We start from the raw sequence: 22830 nt of genomic DNA on the forward strand, positions 1-22830 counted from the left end.
GACCCAATATACGGACCCAATATACGCACAGACTCGATATAAACATGGGGGAGCCGAGCAAGTCAAACAGAGCCTCTAAGACCCCTGGTGGCAAGAAGAATGGCCCTATGGACACATTCACCAATACTGCTAGCCACGCTGTGACAATTGGCACGCAGCCAGATGAGGGAGAACAGGGCGAACGGGATGTGTTGGACAGGGAGGATAAACTGGCCACGCTAGTTCAGAACAGATTCCTGGCTGTGAATACCAAGCTGGATGAGATTGTTGCTACCATAGGCTCCTTGAAGGCCAGAATCGATAAGGAGAGTGCGCGTGTCACTGAGGTTGAAGGCAGGATAAGTGCTAACGAAGATACTATTGGGCACCACAGTCGAGATATATCCTACATCAAAGACACGATTGAGCAAGCTTCAGAGCAAGTGTGTGGACCTTGAATCCAGGTCCAGGAGGAACAATGTTCGCGTGGTTGGTGTGGCCGAATCCTTCGGCAAGGTCCAAATGGAGAAACATGTGGAAGAACTTTTCAAATCCTTATTTGGACCCGAGGCACTGTCCTAGCACTTCCTGGTTGAGAGAGCACACCGCACCCTAGCACCGGCGCCCAAGCCGGGGGCACCGCCGCAAACAATAATTGCTCGTCTCCTGAACTACAGGACAGAGACACAATCCTCCGTTTAGCCAGAGAGACCGGCACATTGCACTATGAAGGCAACCGTATACATTTCTTTCCCGACTTCTCCGCCTGTGTCCAGACTAGCAGACACTCTTATAAACCGGTCAAGAAGCTCCTCAGAGAACGGCAGGTCACATACGCCTTGATTTTTCCGGCCAAAATGAGAATTCAGCATGCTGGAAGATCGCACTTTTTTGAGAACCCATCTGAAGCCCTATCATATATAGAGTCCTCCATACCCCTCCCTCCAAGAGGGGAGCGACCTGCCCAGAACAATAGCCTTCCGCTGGCGGACTAAGATTTACATATTTTCGTATTTTGGCATCCGGTGGTTGCTGGCCCTATTTTACGGGCCCCTTTGATCTGATATTACAGTCAGCCATCTTCTTTGAGTGGTGGCGCTGGAAGCCGGGGATGGCGGTCATGTGAGGCAACATGGCTACCCGGGAGTATTCCACAAGTTCGGGGTCGGACACTGTCGAGTTGGGGGAGACGGTGAGGGTGGTGGGCGGGATTGGGGGTGGAAAATGGGGGATTGTTTTTTTCAAACCCCATGGTTTGTAATGGGAAGGTTCCCCCACTGCATGGGTCTCTGTTCTGAGAAAGTTCTTGTGGGAAATGGTTATAAGTTACTGTTGAAACAAGTGGTCTGAAATGCACTGACACGGCCCATAACGGCTGATACTGCATCTGAAAGGTTGTGTTACTATCCGTACATGTTTTTTTGTAAAGTTCTGCTCACGCTGTGAGGGTTAAACTTGTCTCATGGAATGTAAGGGGACTGAATAATCGTTTGAAGGCCAAGAAGGTGGGAAATTACATTGTCAGGCACGGTGCCCAAATTGTTAAACTCAATTGTGAAACTCATACTGTTGGCACCGATAACGAGTTCATGTTTCCTGGTTGGGGCAAGTCCAGGCTCTGTACCAACTACTCGTCCCAGTCCAGGGGTGTCGCTACGTTCATACACCAGAATCTTGAGCTCCGGCTTGATGGCCATAAACTAGACCCTCAGGGTAGATATGTTCTTGTTTGGGGTTCGATTGCAGGTCAGCGGATATTGCAGGTCAACACTTATGGTCCAAACATTGATGATCCCGCCTTTTATACAGATGTATACCAATTGATCGCTGCGATCGATATCCCTACTATAGTCTGGGGAGGAGATTTCAATATGGCTATTCAGTAGGGCTGTTCTCACTATGCGAAGTGTCCTTTCCCAGCTCTCCCTCGAAGATGCCTGGCGAGTTCTCCACCCGACTGCGAGGGGTTACACGTACTATTCATCGGTGCATGATTCCGAGTCCAGAATCGATTACTGGTTTGTCTCCCCCTGTTTGATTGCTGGAACAAAGTCTTGTGAAATACTGTCCCGCACACTGTCTGACCATGCCCCTATAACACTTGAGGTCACACTTCACAATTGCCCTGGACCCCCTAGAAGATGGAGGATGCCCCAGGGTTTGCTGAGGGACCCCGGGGTGGTGGAGGGGTTGCACGCTGAAATCTTGGAGTTCCTTGAAATTAACATTGACTCAGTTGATAGGTGTTCCACAGTGTGGGAATCCTTCAAGGTCTGGATCAGAGGCACACTACTGTCCAAATCTGTGGGACTGCTTAAAGGAGTCAGGGCTGAACTGACCCAGACTGAAGGTGAACTGAAATTACTGGAGAACACCTATGCTCACACCCATGATAAGGCCATACTAGCGGACATACAGCAACATCTTCAGGAATTTGGCAAACTAGCCTCTAGGGAAGTACAGTACATGGCGGCCCCAATCAGAGCCCATAGGTATGGCAAGGGCAACAAGGCGGGTAGGGCACTATCCAATCTACTCAAACAGAACAGACACCCTAATCAAATTACCGGCATATATACGCCCAACAGCGCGGTGTTATTAAATGAGAACGAGATAAATGCTGAGTTTGCTGGGTTTTATGAACAACTGTATAGAAATAGAGACACTAAATCGGCTACTGAGATAAGGACATATCTTGAGGCACTGACGATGCCGAAACTCCATGAAGAGACCCGTCTTGCAATGGACCAACCTCTCACTACAGATGAGATTGCTGAGACGATTAAAGATTTATCGTCCAATAAAGCTCCTGGGTTAGACGGCCTGGGTGCAGAGTTCTACAAGGAGTACAGTGCTGAGCTTGTTCCATTGTTATTGCGGGTCTGGGAGGAATCCCTCCAATGTAACATATTGCCTCCATCCATGAGAAAGGCGTTAATAACTGTTCTCCCTAAACCTCGCCGCCCGCCTCAGGATATGTCGTCCTATAGGCTGCTATCTCTCATCAATACAGATGCCAAAATATTCGCCAAGGTACTGGCCAGCAGGCTTTTACCGGCGGTCCCTGCACTTGTTCACCCTGACCAGAATGGGTTTATCCCCGCTAGATCTACGGCACTTAACCTGCGTAGGCTCTTTGGCATAATGGCCCAAATTGACCCGGGCAGGAACGCTGTGGCCGTATCATTAGATGCTGAGAAGGCCTTCGACTCTGTGTCCTGGACCTACTTACTAGCAGTACTGGATTCATTTGGGATAGGCCCGAACTTCATTAGGTACATGAAATTGCTCTATACGAAACCTGGTGCCGGGGTTCTGACCAATCAGTCGATCTCGGATATGTTCCTATTGGGGAGGGGCACTAGGCAGGGCTGCCCATTTTTGCCTATACTGTTTGCCTTAACAATAGAACCAATGGCAATAGCGGTCAGGCTCCGGCATTCCAACAGGGGCATTAACCTGAAAGGGGCCACCCAGCTAATATCCCTTTACGCGGATGACACGCTCTTATATATCAGTGAACCGGAAAACAACCTAGCGCCCATACTGGCAGAGATTCAAGAATTTACTGCACACTCTGGCTACTCCATAAACAAGGATAAGTCTGAGGTTTTTCCTCTTACACCGGCAAAAGGCTGCCCTGACTCTCTGGGCGGGCTGAAGTGGTCCAATGAGTGCATCAGATATTTGGGAATACTTGTTTCGCACGGGTAAAATAGGTTATACACTGACAATCACGATGTCACACTACAGGCCTTGAAGACTAAACTGCTATTATGGGACCGCCTTCCGATATCACTCCATGGCAGGATAGCAGTTCTTAAAATAATAGTTCTACCTAAATTATTATACCTGTTTGTGAACATACCGATTTGGCCGGGAAGACTCTTTTTCACTAAACTTAGGTCAATGGCTACAGCAGACTCCTAGAATAGGGTGGGGTAAGATAATTGAGCCATACTCCTCGGGTGGCCCAGCGGCACCAGACTTTGCACTGTATTATTATGTGTCCCAGGCCCAATTCTCTAAATATTGGTATTTCGGGGATGGGGTCTCCCCGCACCTGGATGTAGAAGAGCTCACCACCTCCCCCACGAACATACAGTCTGTAATTTTTGATACTCATTATAGGGATACATGCGATTTCAACCCGGTAAATTGTACGATTGGTGCCTGGAGGGCAATATTAAAAAAAACTGGGATTGTCGACCTTGTATAATCCGGAGGTCTCCCTCTGGAACTACCCTGGTATCCCTCCGACACACGATGTCTGCCTACATTCAGCCTGGGACCCCAAGGACGAGATGCGCCTGGGAGATATGTTTATCGAGGGAAAGTTTGCTACTCTTCAGGAGATAACTGGGGCGTTTGGCAGGGGCCCACTCAGGGTTCTGCAATACTATCGTATGAGATTGGCCTTCCAGAAACAATGGGCGTCTTTCCCTGATGAACCCCCTACACACCCCTGAGTGCAGATGATCACGGCAGGGGACCGCTTGAGGGTCTCCAGCCTATATGCCATAGTACAAGCGCACACACCCACTTCTAATTTGAACAGGGATAAATGGGAAAAAGATCTCCAGTTCCCTATAGACGACAAGACTTGGGACAGGTACTGTTCTCTCACCAAGAAGGTTTCCTTGAATGCTGGACTACGTGTGATCCAGTTTAAAATTGCACTATATCCCGGCCAAGATAGCCAAGATTGTTTCAGATGGTCCAAGTCAATGCCCTAAATGCAAAGCGGATTACGCTGGCTCGCTTCACATGTATTGGAGCTGCCCGATGGTGGCTGGGTTCGGAGGGAGGTGGCGGTTATACTTGAGGAAATCACACAAATCTCCCCGGTATTGACTCCACAGAAATATTTATTCGGAGATATAGGAAAGTGCTCCGAAAAGATCAGAAGACTGTTCAATGTCACAGGTGCAGTGGCCAAAAAATGTAAAAATGGAAAAATCCGGCGCCACCCACTGTTTAGCAGTTCCTCCGGGAGCTGGTTAATGTAAACGAGGCTGAAGAACAGTTTGTCCTCACCCGCCCTTCGGTATGCAGACCTAAGGATATTTGGGGACCCCTCAGAATGTTTCTTTGTGATATGATCTCTGATGATGACGGCGATGTGTAGAAGCGCCACCTCGGGAAGATGCATGATATATGTACTGTTTTTTTCCTTCTCTTACCTTACAATGTTGACTCCAATTTGCACGAAGAAGCTGTAACTGTGTTTTGTGTTTTCTGGACCACTAATAAAAAAAACGATAACATCGATTAGCATATTGACAGGATTCCAATATAGAGTAACTATAAGAATGTTCCGTTGCTTATTCATATTCATGGTCAACAGTATACCCAACAAGTTGGCAGATTCCCACACCAGTTTAGTTTGTGCTTTCAGGGAGTTATTGACTGCAATAGCCAATCCTCCAGAAGGGTGTCCCTGATTAAGTCTTGTGGCAGGCAAGCAGTAAGTAGTGTAGCCAGGGAGAAGAAGGGCATTGCGTTTCATAGTTTCCTGCAAGAGTATTATTGAAGGAGAAGTAGCAGGAGAGAGCGTCTTAAACCATGCCATTAGGTTCTGAGATCCGCATGAGTTCCAAGAAAGAATCTTAAAATCATTAGTTCACAATGGAAATGCCGACCCTGATGATATTTTAAGAGATATATTGAGTTTAGCATTGGTTCGAGCCAAGGGAAACCATTCGTATTAACTGCTAGATTCAGCAGTTCATGAACTGCACTGTTGGCATCTAAGACAGCATTTGAAACTAGGGGATTTGTGCCGAGATTGACCACCTCAAGCGGACAAATGTATGAAAGAAACTCCTTCGCAGAGGACTCGTCTGCAAAAGTCATTAAGATGAATCCTTGATCTTTTATTTCATCACGACTGAACCAAAGAAATGTCCTTATTGACACTGAAGTGAGTAACAAATGGCCCTATAATTGTTTGTTCGTGCAAGTTATACTCTAAGAATATCTTCTGATTTCAAGGACCTAAGATGAGGTATGCATGAGAGCAATGTAAGAAGGAATGTATGATTAATACAAGAGTTGCCAAGAGGGGCCTTATTTCCTTCGAGACCAATTATATAAGCTTTACTGGTGGTGGGAAGGTTGCCACATGGCAATGTGTGGGTAGTAAGTTCAGGACACAAGGGTTGCTTAACCGGCATGCATGCCCTTGAATCAGGAACATTATTAAGCTAGGAGTTGCTCTCTACATTAGATAAGGCGTTAGGTACCATAATTCTGGATAGCATTTCCTCAGAAATTACGACCTCATGTACGGCTCTCCTTAATGTTTCCATGGTACTGGTTGACACTTCAGGTAGAGCCCTGCTTGCCCCTGAACCATGTGCAGATGCTCGTTGATTATCAAGATCAGAGATCAGAGGAGCGATCATGATTGCCTCCTGGTTCATTACATTTTCAATTATTATCGGAGCATAGTCCTTAGATAAAAGCCTGATTTTGCTCCCTCCATTGACCATAACAGGTCTATTTTTATCAAGTGGTATTGGTGGATTGACTATAGGCGGAACTGCGTGAGGATCATCCTCACATGCTTCACTATAAGATTTCCCACAGTTAGACATGGTTGCCGCTATAAACGGGCCAATCGTTTTTATGCTAAGCTGCGGATGGCCAGTAGTAATGCAGCTCCTGCCACACACAGGAAAATAACTATTGAAGTTTGGTTTCAGTGTTTTTTTAGACATCCCATGCCCTTGCATTTTCAGATCTGCACAATTTGAAGATCCATTTGCGATGAGAGTTAAATGCTTCGTAGTTTTGCAGACAAGGGAATTCTGCGAAGGAGCTAGTTGAATATTCCCCGGTGTTTTAATTACTGACGTTTTTTTGCTTTTGGGAAGTGCAGATACAGAGGGATTGTTCTTTGGAGTAGAAATTAAGGGTTCCTTGCTCTCTTTCGTCAATTGATGCAGATCAATATGATCTTTCTCAGTCATTTCTATTATGAGTGCTGGATCAAGTACATCAGGGGTTACATTCTGTGAGTCCTATGTGATATCAGAGTCAATCTTGGACTTTTTGCCATTTAGGAGTGCATCTTTGCGTCTTTTTGCATAGCGTTTTACCGCTCGCAAGTGCGTCCTTTTCGTACAGCGGGAGAAGAAACCAGGATTGTCATCTGGGAGGGGGCACCTAGTCTCATCCTGTTTCATTTGGTCCAAAACCTTTAGAAGGACCAAGGGACTGTCTGGAGGTTCAGAGTGTTAAGGGAGCTTTGACAAATATTGAGTGATAGTCAAGTTAATGGCATCAACTGATGTTTTCAGCTCATTCAACTCCGTGGTACAGTTACAAGTCCTCAGATTGGGGAGGGAAGGAGAAGGATCTTGGACTGGTAGAAGGGAAATAGGAATACTTGCATCATAGGGATGCATGGCATCTAAGCTGATTTGCGTGTCTTTGTGATTCCAAAGGCCAGGTTTTTGCTAAGTCATCTTTCATATTTCTTAATGTATCAGCAGCTATAACAAATCCTTCCATCCTGTCCATTTTAGTACACATATACTGCATAGTAGCTTTGATTTCCCTCAATTCCAGGTGAGTCAGGTCGTGCCCTTTATCAAGGAGATCAAGAATTTTAATTATTACTGGGAATGTTTGAGGGGAACTGTCTTCATAGTGCTCATAAGAATTGAATCCACCCAAGTATTCAGACTGTGATTGTTTCAGTTGGGATTCAAAAGGGTCAGGAGAATACAACAATTGATCAGGCGGTGGTTCTTTGTTTATGTAAGCTTCTATACTTTTGTTAGTGGGCTGGGGCTGCATTCGATCATTCGATGATATAGGAGCTAAGAAAGTTTGAGTTTTGCCTGCTACAGATACACTAGGTGTTGCCATGCCAATTGAGCGATGGACCTGGTCATCAAGCGCTGCCACATTGCGTAAAGTAATATTAAACAGATCTTTGGGTGGAGAATTGGCAGTAGGAGAGACAATATAGCTGTTGTATACGTTGCCAATTCCCCTGTCCTCTGGGCTCGTCATTTATTTATGTTTAATAGCTTTTGAGTGCGAGGAAACAAAGGTGATAGTAGGCTCGGCGGCAAGAATTTGAACAAGATGAATATGAGGCGCAATTTGATTTGAGCAAGTATGGACAGGGTCAATAACAGAGACTTCTGAAGTTGCCGGCTCAAAGTATGAAGTTCTCCCGGGGCATATTAATGAGTCAATGCTTGTGCAGGTTAGTACTGCCGGCATAGGCTCATTGCAGCGAAGTCCGCTCGCCATGTTGGTAGCGAAGCAGACGCGGTACACGATGGAAATACAGCTATCAGATATAAGCTGCTAATAAAGTTAACAACAGTAGGCACAAATGGAGAAAGACCGCAGATAATGTGAAAGAACTAACAAAAGCTATCTAAGAGAGGTTTAGCTTGAGAGGTTGTCAGTTTACCGTTAGCTACAACAGTAGTTCTAGATGAACTCCGGTGACCTTATCCACAATTTAAAAGGTTAGAAGACAAAGATCATTAATGGGTACAATGCGAAGCTGGACGCTGGCGAGCCAGCGAACAGCAAACAGCGGTACTTAGAGCAGTACTTGATGCGCGCACGCAGATGCACGCGGCCCGCTCTATTTGAGGGCTTCTGGGTATATGGGGGCGGGGCCACCAAAGAAAAGTCCAATGTTGCGATTCACACGGCGTATTCAGAGGGTGCAGGACAGCACTGGGTGCCAGCAAACAGCAGTACTTAGAGCGGTACTTGATGCGCGTGCGCATATGCACGTTTCCTGCTCTATTTGAGGGCTTCTGGGTATATGGGGGCGGGGCCACCAAAGAAAAGTCCAATGTTGCAATTCACACGGCGTATTCAGAGGGTGCAGGACAGCACTGGGTGCCAGCAAACAGCAGTTCTTGATGCGCGTCTGTTGGCGGCTGCGTGCAGGAGGAGCACCAGGCACAATGCTCCGGTCCAACAGGCAAGTGGGGAGGGAGGAAGGTAGAGAAAGGGTATGGTTTGTTTTTTGTATTGAGGGGGATGCTGGGGATGTGGGGAGACAAGAGGGAGAGACTCCCTGTTGCCTCACCACAATCAAGATGGCACCACCTGGTGAAGAACCATGGGTCAATGAAAACAGCAGATGGTACACAGTGTGTTCTCACCCACTGTTCCAGCCACTTGATTGGCTAAGCCCCCTTCTGCGGGTGCAAATGTAGCTTTATGGCAACTAAGCTATGGAACTCCATGTCTAAGAACATATACAAACTCAAACAGTATATCGTTTCTTGAGGGAGAGTTAAAGTTTGTTTTTTAAATTCTTCATTTTATCTTCTGCATGCACTGATGGCATGCATTTAATTGGGTGATGTTGATGCATGTCTGTGATCAGTTACTGGCAATCTTATTAAAATGTTTAAATTGTGGTTTTTGCATGGTTCCGCCTGGAAGGAGCAGAATAATAGTTCTTCCTTCTCTTATATTAAGGCACATACATCCCTCATTGTGTGTTTAATTATACAGTACCTAATGTGATATTTATTTATTTCTATACAGAAGGAACTATGCTATTTTGATGACAAAAGAATTTTCAATAGATAAGAAATCAGATTTGACGGGAAGCAATGGGGCAAGTTTGAGGGACATTTTGACCAGGTTGTGGAGAGGAGTAAAAGGAACAGTTATTGTGGGCAATGCATAAGTAGGCATGCATAGATTACGAACAATGAACACTGGACATTTTTAAGTGCAGGTAGGTGTACGGCCAGCTGTGCTTGGGATGTGACCATGATGGGTGAGGTGCGACAGTGAAGGCAGAGGAGTGAAGAATACAGGCAGGTTAGAGGCGAGGGAAAAATGCTATCTAGAAGGCAGTTCAGAGGTAGGTTAAGACAGTAAATCAGAGGTGAGGAGGTAGGCTTTTAGTTTGGCTTTGAACAAATCCATATGGTCTGTTTCTCCGATGTCCGGGGGAAAAGAACTCCATTCTAGTGGAGCAAGAAGAGAGAAGGAGCATTAGTGAGAGGGGGCACAGGTAGGGCAGGGGCCGTAAGGGTAGTCGAGGAGGCAGAGTGAAGATTACAAGAAGGCTTGTCGAGTAGGATAGAAGAGGATAGATACAGTGGTGCCTTACAGTGAATAGATTTGTGAACCAGGAGAAGAAATGTAAAGGAACTGTGTACTTTAATGGGTTACTCATCCGGGTGACCACATGTTTCCTGGCCAAGTTCTCTATGGGTGTCAGGCTAATCTCCAGAGACGAAGAGCTTGGTATAACTACCAATCACCACACTTAGAGGGCTTACTCCAATCAGTATAACACCAGATACAAGAACCATAAAAGAGCATTGCCTTCAAAAGATTGCCCCGAGGGTGCTACTAAAAGCCCTCCATAGAGTATTGAAAAGACAAACAGGCCACGACTAACACCATTTTTCCTGTCGCACACATTGTCTAATTGAGGAGAAGAGTTTCATGAGTTTATAATTTTCAAACAGAGGTATTCGTAGGAGCTGATATCTTCCAAATAGTCCTTACCACACACCAATATAAGGAGGTATATCATGATAGAAAAACATATAACACATCTTAGAGAAGTTCACCTCCATAGAATTCACTTGGCAATAATCTAGCATGGCACAAAAACTCTTATTAGTCCAAGCATAATACAAAATCATGATACATTCAATACAGTTAAGTCAGTAATATATTTCAAAAACATTTTTTTTAATTAAATCCCACCAAACCAACAACTCATAGATTTATCTACATCCTTTAAAGCCTTTTTTTTCCAAATGAATCAGATGATCATTTCTTTCTTTCTGCATTCAATACTGCAATTACCCAATGGTCAAACTAATTTGTTTGTCCTTAAAGCAGTGAGCCCAGAATGTCCCCATGCTAAGAGTTCCCTTACAGTGAACTCGCTTTGGATGTTTTACAGTTTTTTTTTCATACCACAGTCGATTTTATTTGGCAATTTCTAAGATTGAACCCATTACTTCCATATGTGCCAGGACATTTCATTTAAATTTAATAGTATTACTTCACTTTAGCCAATGTTGGAAATGTCTGCTATATTTGGAAGTTAATATTTTGACAGATGCTTCAATATTAATGTGTCTGTCATTTTTAGGGTCAATATTTTACTATTATGCTTCCTGTTCCACGGTTTGGCTTTACGTCTAAGCATGACGCCTACAGATCAGGCCTCCTTCACCACTATATTAATTTCTGGAAAGAAAAATAAATTAATCTCCAAAATGGTTTCAATTTGGTGTTATTTACTTTGTAGGTTGCTTTGCTCATTTATTGAACCCTTTTCTGCATTCAGTATTTTTAGAAAACATGTGCCCCTTCTACTGTTTAACTCTGTATCTAGAGACAGCTAAACCTAGTTCACATCCAAGCACAGACAGCCATGGAAGTGTTTTGGAACCCCTAAAGAGGGGCACAAAAATGTCCCCTACCATTTGCTTAATTGTGGCCCTGAGTCTGTTGTTGACGTTACCAACCATAAATAATGGCTGGATTGTGCTTTTGTTTATACTATGGGAGCATTGACAGCAAAGAAAACAATCCATATTGTCTTTCAAGACCTCTCAAAATTGTGGCCAGAAAGATACTCATTTTTTCCCTCTTTTGCAACATAAAGCAATCTGAAGCCCCATGACTAATTTCCAATACTAAATATTTAAACTCAGTAATTACCCACACTCTCCAGGTAAAGGCTTTTTGGCTATACATCTGCTAAATATCATACATTTACTTGTCTACTGCATTCAGTAAGCTTACAGTCCTTCCTCAGTCTGGGCAAATAAAACAAAATCATCTGCATATGATGTCCATGACAAAAAAAATGTGCTTAATCTTGGTGGAATGGCTTTTACATTTCTCAAGCTATTTCATAGCTGAGCTGTATATACATTGAAAAAAAGGTGCCAAGATGTACCCTTACTTAAGGCCTTTGCTGGTGTTAATATCCTGCCTATAGAGACCTTTGCAATCCAAACAAATTCCTATACAATATTTTAACTAAGTCTAGGTTTAGACCCCAGTTGTACACTTTCCTCAAAAAGCCATCCCTACAAATGGTATCAAACACAAATCAAAAGGAAACATATATAGCGAAGGTTAGTCTAATTTTTTGTTAGACAATGTAATATAAACAAATTGTGTAGTGTAGAACAAAGTTTCCTAAATCCAAGTAGCTTCTTTCTAGGATTTGATATTTGGTAGTGCATATCTTTAATGTTTACAGTAATATAGCTGCAAATACTTTACTTGTTTCATCTGTGTGAGGAATCAATTTAAAATCTCTTGGATCTAATCAATTTCCTTTTTAATGCATGGCATAAGTAAAGTTTCAAGCCATGCATTGAGCATTTGCCCTGTAAAGTATATACCTTTAAATAAAGAAAGAAGGAACCAGGCCCAAAATTCTGGCTTTTCACAGGTGGATATATTTGCTGATCGATGTGGTCCTGGTACATGAAAGTATTCATACCTTTAAGAACCCCACAGGATTTCTCATAGATAAGTTCTAAATGAGTTCCAGCCTATCACTCTTTAACTAGCCTCTCCTTGCTTCTGTTATACGGGGGATCTTGGAAGGTCACCTTGATGTGCAATTTCCAAGTAGATTCATGTATTGGGATGATTTGTCTTGTATTACTATGCGTATTGTCACAATTAATCAGTGTCTAGAAACTATGGCTATCTTTCCTCCTTACAAAACCGAACATATGTTCCCAATCATTATTCTGATTTTGCATTTTTAATACTCCTGTTGTTGCCTCCACGTTTTTTGCCTGTAGTATACCTGGGGCAAAATGCTGCATTGTCCTTGTACTAAGTCTATTCTTAGCTGTTGCTTGCTTTAACTTATCCCTCCATCTATACATCTCACATGTACATTCTTTACTTTGCTTCTAACTGTACTTCGATTCTGTGGGATTATTCTGTTGGATTATAATCTATTATGTCCACATTTTTTTTTCATTGCATAGTGTTGTACTTCTACTAGGGGCACATCTGAATAACTTGGGACTTTCCCTTCCAATTTGAATGGGTGAATACATCTAGGAAATGCATAGATTTTCTTAGATGTCCACATGATACTCTGTTCTCATTCTTTTTCAATGGGCCCACACATAGACATACCTGTGAGCACACCAATGTGGGGTATATATAGACTTTATCATCCTAAAACATTAGGACATTCTCATGGTACTGCTTTATAGATGGTGCGCCCTGTTGGGATGCACGTGCAGCTCCCATACACGGCCAAGCGGTCCAGGCTAAGACACATCTATTAGCCCACGATAAAGTGAAGGTGCGCAGCAACACATGTATTTTCAAAGTAGTTATAGAGGCTTAGGTAGGCACAGGTATAGGGCACGGGTGATATTGTGTAGCAGTAGTGAAATATAATGTGTAACCATGATGATGCAGACACAGAGTTCGGGTGCAGGAAATATTGAAGCATCGCCATATTGGAAGTGAGGCAAAGCATTCTGTATTTCCTGTTGGAGGTGTGGCAGTGTGGCATAATGAAGAGTTTGAATTATTGTTCCTTTCCCAATACCCAGGAATGAAGCTGAGAATAGTGGCATTGTCTAATAGTATCAAGCTGTAAGCCTGTGGACAAGAGTGGAATGTGAATGGCAGAGAGAGGGTAGGGCTGCACCCTTCCCGGAGGAAAAAATTCATGGGTGTCAGGTTAGAGGTTTTGAGCTGCCAACATGCTCTATTTAGATTTAGGGCACTAGCACCCCCGGACAAAGGCCATCCTATTTGAACTGCCAGGTGGATGGAAAATAGTGTACATAAATCCATCAGAATTGTACATAAATCCATCAGAATTGGGCCGATTAATGTGGTCCTCGAGAGAGCAAGGAGGTGTACCATGGTTGAGCAACTGAAAAGAGGGAAGCGAGTAGCAGAACATCCTGTGATTTGTCATACAAAGAGCAAGAGTAGATGTCAACACATCTAGTCCACATCTCAGGAGGCATGTCCGGGGCACCTACGAGTCTGGTATCAAGAGGAGAGCACTATTATCTCAAAAAGACGATTTGACCTCAGAGTTGTCCACTGAGCTCATGTATCAAGGTTATCCCCTTGAATAGGATTCTTACTTTGGGGTGTGATTTGATCTCCTGTTCTCTCTGCGGGTTCCCCTTTTTTCTGTCTTCTTTTGTGTGATGACTCTCCGTTCCTTGAAGAGAAACAGATGATCCCTGCCTGTCGCCACAATGTCTGCCTGCTAGCAACAGGCAGAAACAAAGGGACAACCAGAGGGGTGACCTCAATGGGGACAAAGACCAAAGGCACAACATAACCTTTATTGAAAGGCTATGATGAATTATGAGAGCAGGGCCTGAAGAAGGAGGAAGCACTGATACAGATGGAATCATACAATTACTAGGCCGGGTTTACTGCACCGGCTGAAAATGCCAACTACATTATTTTTTTTAAACCCCATTTCTCCATATATATATGTGGGGAATGAGGTAAAGTAAATAATTAATGCTGGGGGGATTATGGGGGATTGCGGGGGGAATCCCCCCGCATATATAGTCTGTGAAAAGGGGTCGAAAAAAACTTTGCATTTTCAGCCATCGCAGTAAACTAGGTCGCAATAATCATATAGATCCATACAGATGGTCTTTGGATATTGAATAGCAGGTAGGTAGGATCTTGCAGGCAAGCTGCAGGGCAGGAAATGGGAATAGGACAAGCAAATATTCCACAGTGAGCCGTGAGAATCAAATCCAAGTTAAGAAGAGCACTGCAGCAGACGAAAGAAAACAGCTAAAGAGCCATTCTGAGCCGAGCAAAAGCGGGGACCAAGAGCAGAAGGAAGAAAATAAGCAAGACTAGAAAAGCACAGGCGGACTGGGAGGATACAGGCTAGAATCAGGCACAGCGTGCAACAACACTAGCGTAAAATCCAAAAGGAAAAATCACAGGGTTGAAACAAGAGTGCCAGTAGGAAGAGGAGGAGTATAAGGAAAGTGAAGTGCTTTTTGAAAAGACTAGACCGCTATCAAGTGGCGAGAACGTAGCTGAGCTCAGTACTAAGCACGTCTACACCATTGCCGCAGTGACCAGTTGCGAACAACCAGGTGCACATGAACACCATGTGACTAGGCCGATGGGGCTGGTAATATCCCAGGTAGCTCGCCAATCTAGTAGCTGGGAACCAAGTTGACGGAGTTGGGGAACCATGTATTACAGGACAGGGGTAGATTAGGATGTGGCCAATCAGTCAGGAGACTATAAGGGAATGGTATTATATATATAGGTGGTAGCGACTGAAGGTGGGTTTACATCATGAGTGATGGTTTCTTTCCTAAAACCCTCATACTTGCTTTGAGATAACAGAGAGCTCTGTGTCAGTTTGATTCTACGGGACCTTCTGATACCTTTTTCCTTTTGGTATACAAAATAAATCTTGTTTTCCTTGTTTTCCTTGCAAAACGGTACACCAAGCCTTTTTCCCTAGTGGAGTGTTTTTGTTGACTGGTTGTCTGGAGTTATTTTTCAAAAAAGGTATCTGGCGCCCCTCTCCAGAAAGGAGATGGCATGATAACCTGTTCTGTGGTTTTTTCCCACTTTGAGAGTTTGCAGCCATCGCTTTTTGCTCACTGGACCTTTCACAGATTCAGCACTGAAATGCTATGGCAATTCCCTTCTGAACAAGAGTACCAACAGCAACACCATACACGTGTTTCAGCCTTGTTAGGCCTCATGAGTGAGTTGGAGCTGTGCCCTCTCTGAGCACAGTGAGCAGGGAGTCCAATTTTTTTGAAAACTGGTTGTTTGGAGGTCTTGCCTTACAGAATGTGGTGACCCTGATGTGATCCCAGACCAAAGCTGTGACACAGGATTATTGGCTGCACATCCAGAGGGGCCGTGCCCACCTGCAGTGATCAGTCCCCTGTGCACAACTGGAGAGGTGTACAGGAGCTGTGTTTCCTAAATTCCTGTCTGCTCTTTGGAGTGGGTGGGGGGCGCTGCTCCGGGATTGTGCAGCCCGTTGATGGGACCCGGTGATGGAGGAACTCAGGAGAGTGCATAGATGTAAGTGCAACTTTGCGGGAGAATACAATAAGGGGAAGGGTTGTGAGAGTGTAAGGCGGGGGTGTGTGTTAACGGTGAAGTGGATGTGGAGTGGAAAGACCACGTGGCATTATGTTTTTAATGCTGCACCGCAACGGTGCACCAGGCATTCTGATATGCTGAAGCACTGAAATCAAAGATGTAATTGAAGTTGGAAATGTTATTTTGCACAATGTCCATTCAAATATCAGAGTACCCTTCCATAAAAAGAAGTGTCAAGGGAACTATCCCATAGATTGTCAATTGGGCAACTGTAACAAAGGCCAAAACATGTGTCACTTATGGGCAGTGTTGTGAATGGAGAATGTGGACATAAAATGTCCACATTCAAATACGCCTTTTGATTTCAGTGCTTTGCATCTAATCAGTAATTATTTATTGAGCATATTGGAATGCCTGGTGCACCATAGGGGTTATTGTCTTATTGCACATTATAATGTCTTATTACCTGTAACAAGTGGGTATACATTAATTCACCCAAACGGAGTGACAGGCAACGGGAACAGAACTATTTAAGGGCCAGGTGGTGCAGAGTGACAAATTATACCCACTGTCCCTCCTTTTTTGCATTATGTTTTTAGTTATATGGATTGACATCATGGCATATAATATGAAGTAAAAGGATGTTCCTCTCCGATTAGGGTGAGAAGGCAGTGCTGCTGAACTAAGGAGAAAAAGTGGAATAAGGGTAGAAGAGAGGGACTGGGATTCTTCTGCCCGCTATAAAGTGGGCATGAGGATGAATAGCACATTTTGTGTTCTTTGGTGTTTTTATTGTGGTGGTAAGGACCGAGGATGGGTCCAACTTTGTTGTGTATATATATATATATATATATATATATAAATATATATATATATATATATATATATATATATATAGGCAGAGGGGGGACAAAAACAGTAAATGTGTGGGGAAGTGGACTACCACTTGATCGGAGTGTGGGTTGATCAAAGAAGTTACAAGCGAGTAGGAGCCACCAAATGGAGAATATGTGTATGACCCTCCATTTGTATCAGGAGAAAATTATAAAATATCCTAAGGAGTGGGTGGCCAAGATGAGAGGAGGCATGTATAAGCCATGGCAAGAGAAATGAACAAACAATAAGGAGGTTTTGGGCTATATGTACACATTTTTGGTGGTCAAGTATAATGGGAAGAAATTGAAGAACAGAAATGGGGTTCAATAACTCTGAAGGATGGTGCTCAAGCGTACAGGGAACCAGAGCGGAGGCCAGAGAGGGCTTTAAGGAAGACAGAAGAAGAGTTGGTGAGATGGGCAGAGAGCTCCTGTTGGGATGGATGTATGGCGAGCAGGGGAGATTTTGTTCACTTGTAAGGAAATGGTAAAGGAAAGTTCACTTGGCACAATGTTAAATTGGCAAAAGAAGTTCAGTGTACCTTTCCTTGGTAAGTTCTCCATTATGAACTGAAGTCCTTTTATATTTTCCCTTATTAGATCATGCAGCTCCTTGCTTTCAATTGGGCTCCCCTGGTTGTGGCACAGTTGTCAGTCTGCACGGTCCACCCATTACAGGTCACGCAACCAGGTGCCTTGTCTTTAATATAGTTCTCTTTTCCTTATACTGGGGTCTCTGCGGCCAACCTGGATCAATCTCCTGCCTGGTGGCCACCCAATGTTTTTCCAACATTCTTTCCAAATTGTAGGGTTTCTGAAGCCAGCCTGGATCAATCTCCCACCTGGTGGCCACCCCAATGCTTTTTCCAACACACTTTGCTTATTCTTGGGCTCTGTGGCCAACCTGAATCAATCTCCAACCCGGTGGCCACCCTGATGCCTTTCCAACACACTTTGTTGTCAACAGTTTTCTATCTGTTTTTGGAATTTTGCTCCCACTTCATTTCTCACAAAGCTCCCCCCTTCTAGGCTCACTTTTCATGTCCACGCACAACTCCCCTCTTTTCAGACACTTCCTTTCTTTACACAGATTAATTTGAAAATACGTAATCATACAGGCGACCATTCTGCCACTATGAATCCTTATAATTCCATTTCCCAGTTTCTCCCGACGCATCTTCAGTCTTATGTGTTCAGGTAGTAACATTGTATCTTGCTCACTTACTGCAATACACACCAGGCTCTCACTGTGCTTCACTCACCGCTGGTGTTTTCTTCAATCTTGTATTTTACAAGGAATCGGCACGCCTCCCAGCTCCCTTATTTGGACTTCTCTTCTTTGCTGAAAACAGTGGTTATTTGCCACATTTCTCCTGGATGCTTAGTCACACAGATGCTTGGTGTCCCTGCATACCTGTTTCTTTCTACTGGTCCTGGGCAGCCACGGCTCCTCAGCTCTGCTCCCAACTGACTCTTTGCTGATTGCTAGTGTTCCTTTTATAAGCGCTGGAGGTGGGCATGGTTGATTTCAATTGTCTGACCCTGCCTGGCCTTGCTAGTGGGACATGGTCTATTAAGATGTTGAGGTGCCTTTATATGCATCTTCTCCGTCCCAGTACCATAGTGGTGTTTCTTAATACTCTGTATTCCTCTTGATTTCCTCTTCTTCGTCACAGTACTTGAGGGATACTTGGGGAAAAGAAAATTGTGTGTCTTATGATAAGAAGACGGTTCTAGTTTTTTTGCTCTGGTACCCTCAGTAAATGAGGTTAACAGGGAAGGAAACAATTGGCAGGGTAATTCATGGAATAAATGTGCGGCGAAAACACGCGCAAGCGCCCGTTGGTCACTGAGTGGGAGGATGACCTCACATCACCACCCTTGGAAAAGGTGATCAATGTACTGCATTTTTTGGCCAATGGGTAATTTTAGCGGACAATTGCCATAGTTGGGGGCGTCTAACAGCCCAGGCAGTCACTCTGTCTACACCAGATGTTGGCAATCATGACTGCGCGCCCCTCAGTCCGCAGGCACATATACATGCCCAGAACAACCGCAGAAAGGCAGGCGGTGGTCCAGGACTTTAACAGGGTGGCACATTTCCCCAAAGTGCTTGGCCCAATTGATTGCACCTATGTGGGCCTTCTGAGCACATCTATCACAATCGCAAACACTGGCATTCCATCCATCAGATCATATGCAATGCCATGGGAATCATTACCTCTGTCTATGCCGACTATCCAGGGTCCACCCATGATAGTTTCATATTCAGAATGTCACCCCTAAACTGGGACCTGGAAGCTGGGAGGCATGGCAATATATGGCTCATTGGTGAGTACAAATGCCTGTGCACATGCATGCATGTCACACACAGACAAATAGACAAACCCAACTAATGACAACCATTATCATCTCCCCAGGGGACAGTGGCTACACTATGAGCACCTACATGATGACACCAATACGAAACCCCACCACACCACCCCAAGTAAGATGCAACGCAGCTCATATTGCAACCAGGGCCATAGTGGAGTGCACATTTGTAGTGCTAAAGCTACACCTCTCCAGTGGACAGCTACTATAGGCACCACCAGTAGTGTGTAGGATCATTGTGGCAGCATGAGTCATGCACAATGTTGCAACATGGCGGGGCATACCGGTGGACATGGTGGTGCCCCCACATCCCCAACCACATGTATGCCTGCTGCGCATGGGAGGAGAAAGGGCACCTGGTGAGGCTGCCTGTATCCAGCTTATGGCACCATTTTCCACCTAAAATCCCACCCCTGCGGAGTGCACTCAGGCCTGGCACATTCCAGGTGACAAATCGATGATGACAAAGGGACAATCAACTGTCACTACCTTACCACCCTGAGAATGTGTGCTTGGAAGTGCCACATTGTGTGCATCCCTAGCTACTGAAACCAACACAATCCCTTGTGATCAAAAGGCACACATTCAATATGCAGTATGCCACCAACCCCATGCAAAATAGCACATCCAAATACCGGTATGTCACCTAAACCTATGTCACCTAAACCCTCACAAAACCCATGTTACCCGGCCAACGCACCATACCATGGCATGCATTGTAAAAAGTCAAAAGTAAATGCACAATTCATGACACAACTGTCGCAAAGTACACTTTGACAAATGGAAATATGTCCGAAACAATTCCCTCTGACACATCAAAATTAAACCGTACACAGGAACATCCATTTACCAGCATAACATATCATAAACACAGGACCCTATAGTGACAATTTCAGACAGTCACCAATCACAATAGCACACATGCCTCAATGTGACAAAGCCACAACATGGACCCCTTCCATCTTGAGTGGGTCTCGGCTAGCTAAAGGGGGAAGGGGTTACGCATACAGCATGAAGGGTATCAATGATGGAGACAGGCAAGGTAATACATGAAGATGTAACATCATAAAATAATATTTACCAATATCAAAAGCAAAATGCATGCTAAACATGGACTGGTCAAACAATCATGAATCCCCACAGGGGGTGTATACACAGGTTGGACTTCAGACTGGCCACAGAAATAATAGAAGCCCAATGCCTATGTGTAAGTTACTGTCACACGCTGCCCTCCTTGCAAGCCCATGGAAAGGGGAAGCAGGAGTGGAATATGTGACTGGACCCCAAGCCACAAACATGAGACAAGCCTGTATGGGCCCAGCCGGAACACACAGTGGATGCCTGCGGGTGCCACACAAAGCAACATACAGTTACATGCATGCACAATAGACCAAAAAATGAAATAAAAATAAAAGAAATGGCCATCGTGGACTGGGGGAGGGTGGGACACCCAGCAGGGAGGAGGTGCAGGGTGGGACACCCAGCAGGGAGGAGGTGCAGGGTGCACCTCAACACCCACATGCGTGGATGTTGAGAATAAAAAATAAAACCTCCATGGGTTCATTGCCTGCACGGCTAGCTTATAGTGGGAGAGCTGTCACCGCTGTCGGCACCCTCTGGTGTAACATGAGAAGGCGAGCGTGGCAAGCGAGGCTAACCACGCACAGCCATGGTATGCTCCTCAAAGGCAGCAAGCATGCAGGCCTGAAAGGTCTGATTGTGTGTGATTATGGTACAAAGGTCCCCATGCAGCTCCTCACATGTTGCATGGAGTTCCGCCCGCAAGGCCTAATGTGCCGCACGCATCTCCTCCAAGGTTGCATGGAGTTCCACCTGCAAGGCCTCACGTGATTCACGGATCACCTCCCGGGTTGCATGGAGTTCAGCAGAGATGTTGTGTGTCAGCTGCTCCATCTGCTGTTTCGCCCATCTGCTGCGGGCCATCTCAATTGCACCCAGAGTAGTTCTGAGGGAGGAGTTCTCTTCCCTCAGGGCATCCCTATGGGCCTGTGCCTCTGCAGCCATGGCTGTGTGCAGAGCCCCCATTTCAGCCCGTCGGTCCCTGTTTGTGGCCAACATCTCCAGCCTGTATGAGCGGCATTTGGACCGCACTGTCTGCTGCTGAAGCTCCATCTGCCTTTCAGGGGGGAGAATGGAATTCACCACCCTTTCCATGCCCTGAGCCATCATCTCACATGATGCCCCCTGTTGCTGTGCAATGGCATATATGGAATTCTCCCACACAGTATTCCCGGGTGGCACACGGCCATCGCGTTGCCGGACACCACACGTGTCTGGCACTGGCTGTGCTGGCGCTGCCTGTGGCTGCAGGACTGCATACCACCCTCGCCCAGCTGCTCCAGGAACAGGAGCAAGTGGTGTGGATCATGACCCAGCATCCATAACCACCACAGACAGATGTACCAACACTGAGTGGCCCCTTGAGGGATCTACCCCCACTGCAGGTATGTTGGACAGAACAGCATCCACAGCAGAATCACTCACCTACAACAGCAATGAGGGTCAATTTCCGATTCAGCACCGGAGGCATAGGGTTCCTCAGAGGTGTACTCAGAGACACCCCTGGCCAGGATGGTCTGTAGCACCAATGGATTTTCGTGTGCTACCACCCCACGGGCTCCACTGGTGTCTGGTTGGGGCTCTGAATACTCCACCCCCTCCACCATCTCCTCCTCCTCCACTGCTTCCAGTGCCTCATCTCCTGCACAAAAACAAAAAGAAGACATGAACACACATGTGTTGACAGCCAACCCATGAAGCAGCCATGTGACACATGACGCAAACCCAGGCATGCACACAGTGCCAATGTAATAGAATGGGACCCTGAAAGCAAACATGGATGCCTGTCAAATGGCAAAATAAGACATGAACTGCATGCTGCTTAGCACCTGCATCACACACAAGCTTGTGACTTGCATATCCTTCCACAAACATGACAGATGCCAACACGCAGATGGCACATCGCATAGCCATGCCCGAACTGTCAACCAGACCCAGATGGAAGCCCAATACTACTGTCCGTGAGCTATGTAAAATGCATGTCATTTGACATTTCATTGAAATCACTATGATAAAATGTGTGATAGTCTGCAACGACTCTAAGGTGTTGAAATATAGTGAAGTGAGGCACATGGATTCATCAATGGCAGGTCACTTTGACATGACACAAGTGAAAAGGCATGTGGAAGGGGAGAACAGGGCTCAGAGGTGTGTGGGTGCAGTGCAGTACACGTACACAGTGTCAACTGTCATTGAGAACACAGAGGCAGTAATGTGAATGTCGTGGACTGATTGCAGTGTAATTTAAGTACAGTCATTCTGTGTACAGTGTTGGTAGTGGGTTGTAGGTATACAGTAAACCACACCCCCAAGGGCGGGGGATGGCTTGGAGTCAGTGCATGGCTCAAAATGGTTGCTCAGAGTACCGTGTTGTAGCAGACAGTGTGGGCAGGTGTCAATTGCATTCTTTCAGTCATATGGGACTACAGCA

At 45.2% G+C, this 22830-nt stretch overlaps 1 protein-coding gene across 1 annotated transcript in view; it reads left to right on the forward strand.

Moving 5' to 3' along the window:
- The window catches only part of KCNIP4 (potassium voltage-gated channel interacting protein 4), a 900135-nt gene that overhangs the window by 109113 nt on the left and 768192 nt on the right, over window positions 1-22830 (forward strand). The window lies entirely within an intron of this gene.

This window comes from Ambystoma mexicanum, chromosome 6q (genome assembly GCF_040938575.1).
Source record: "Ambystoma mexicanum isolate Mex_15411 chromosome 6q, UKY_AmexF1_1, whole genome shotgun sequence".
Classification (NCBI taxonomy): Eukaryota; Metazoa; Chordata; class Amphibia; order Caudata; family Ambystomatidae; genus Ambystoma; species Ambystoma mexicanum.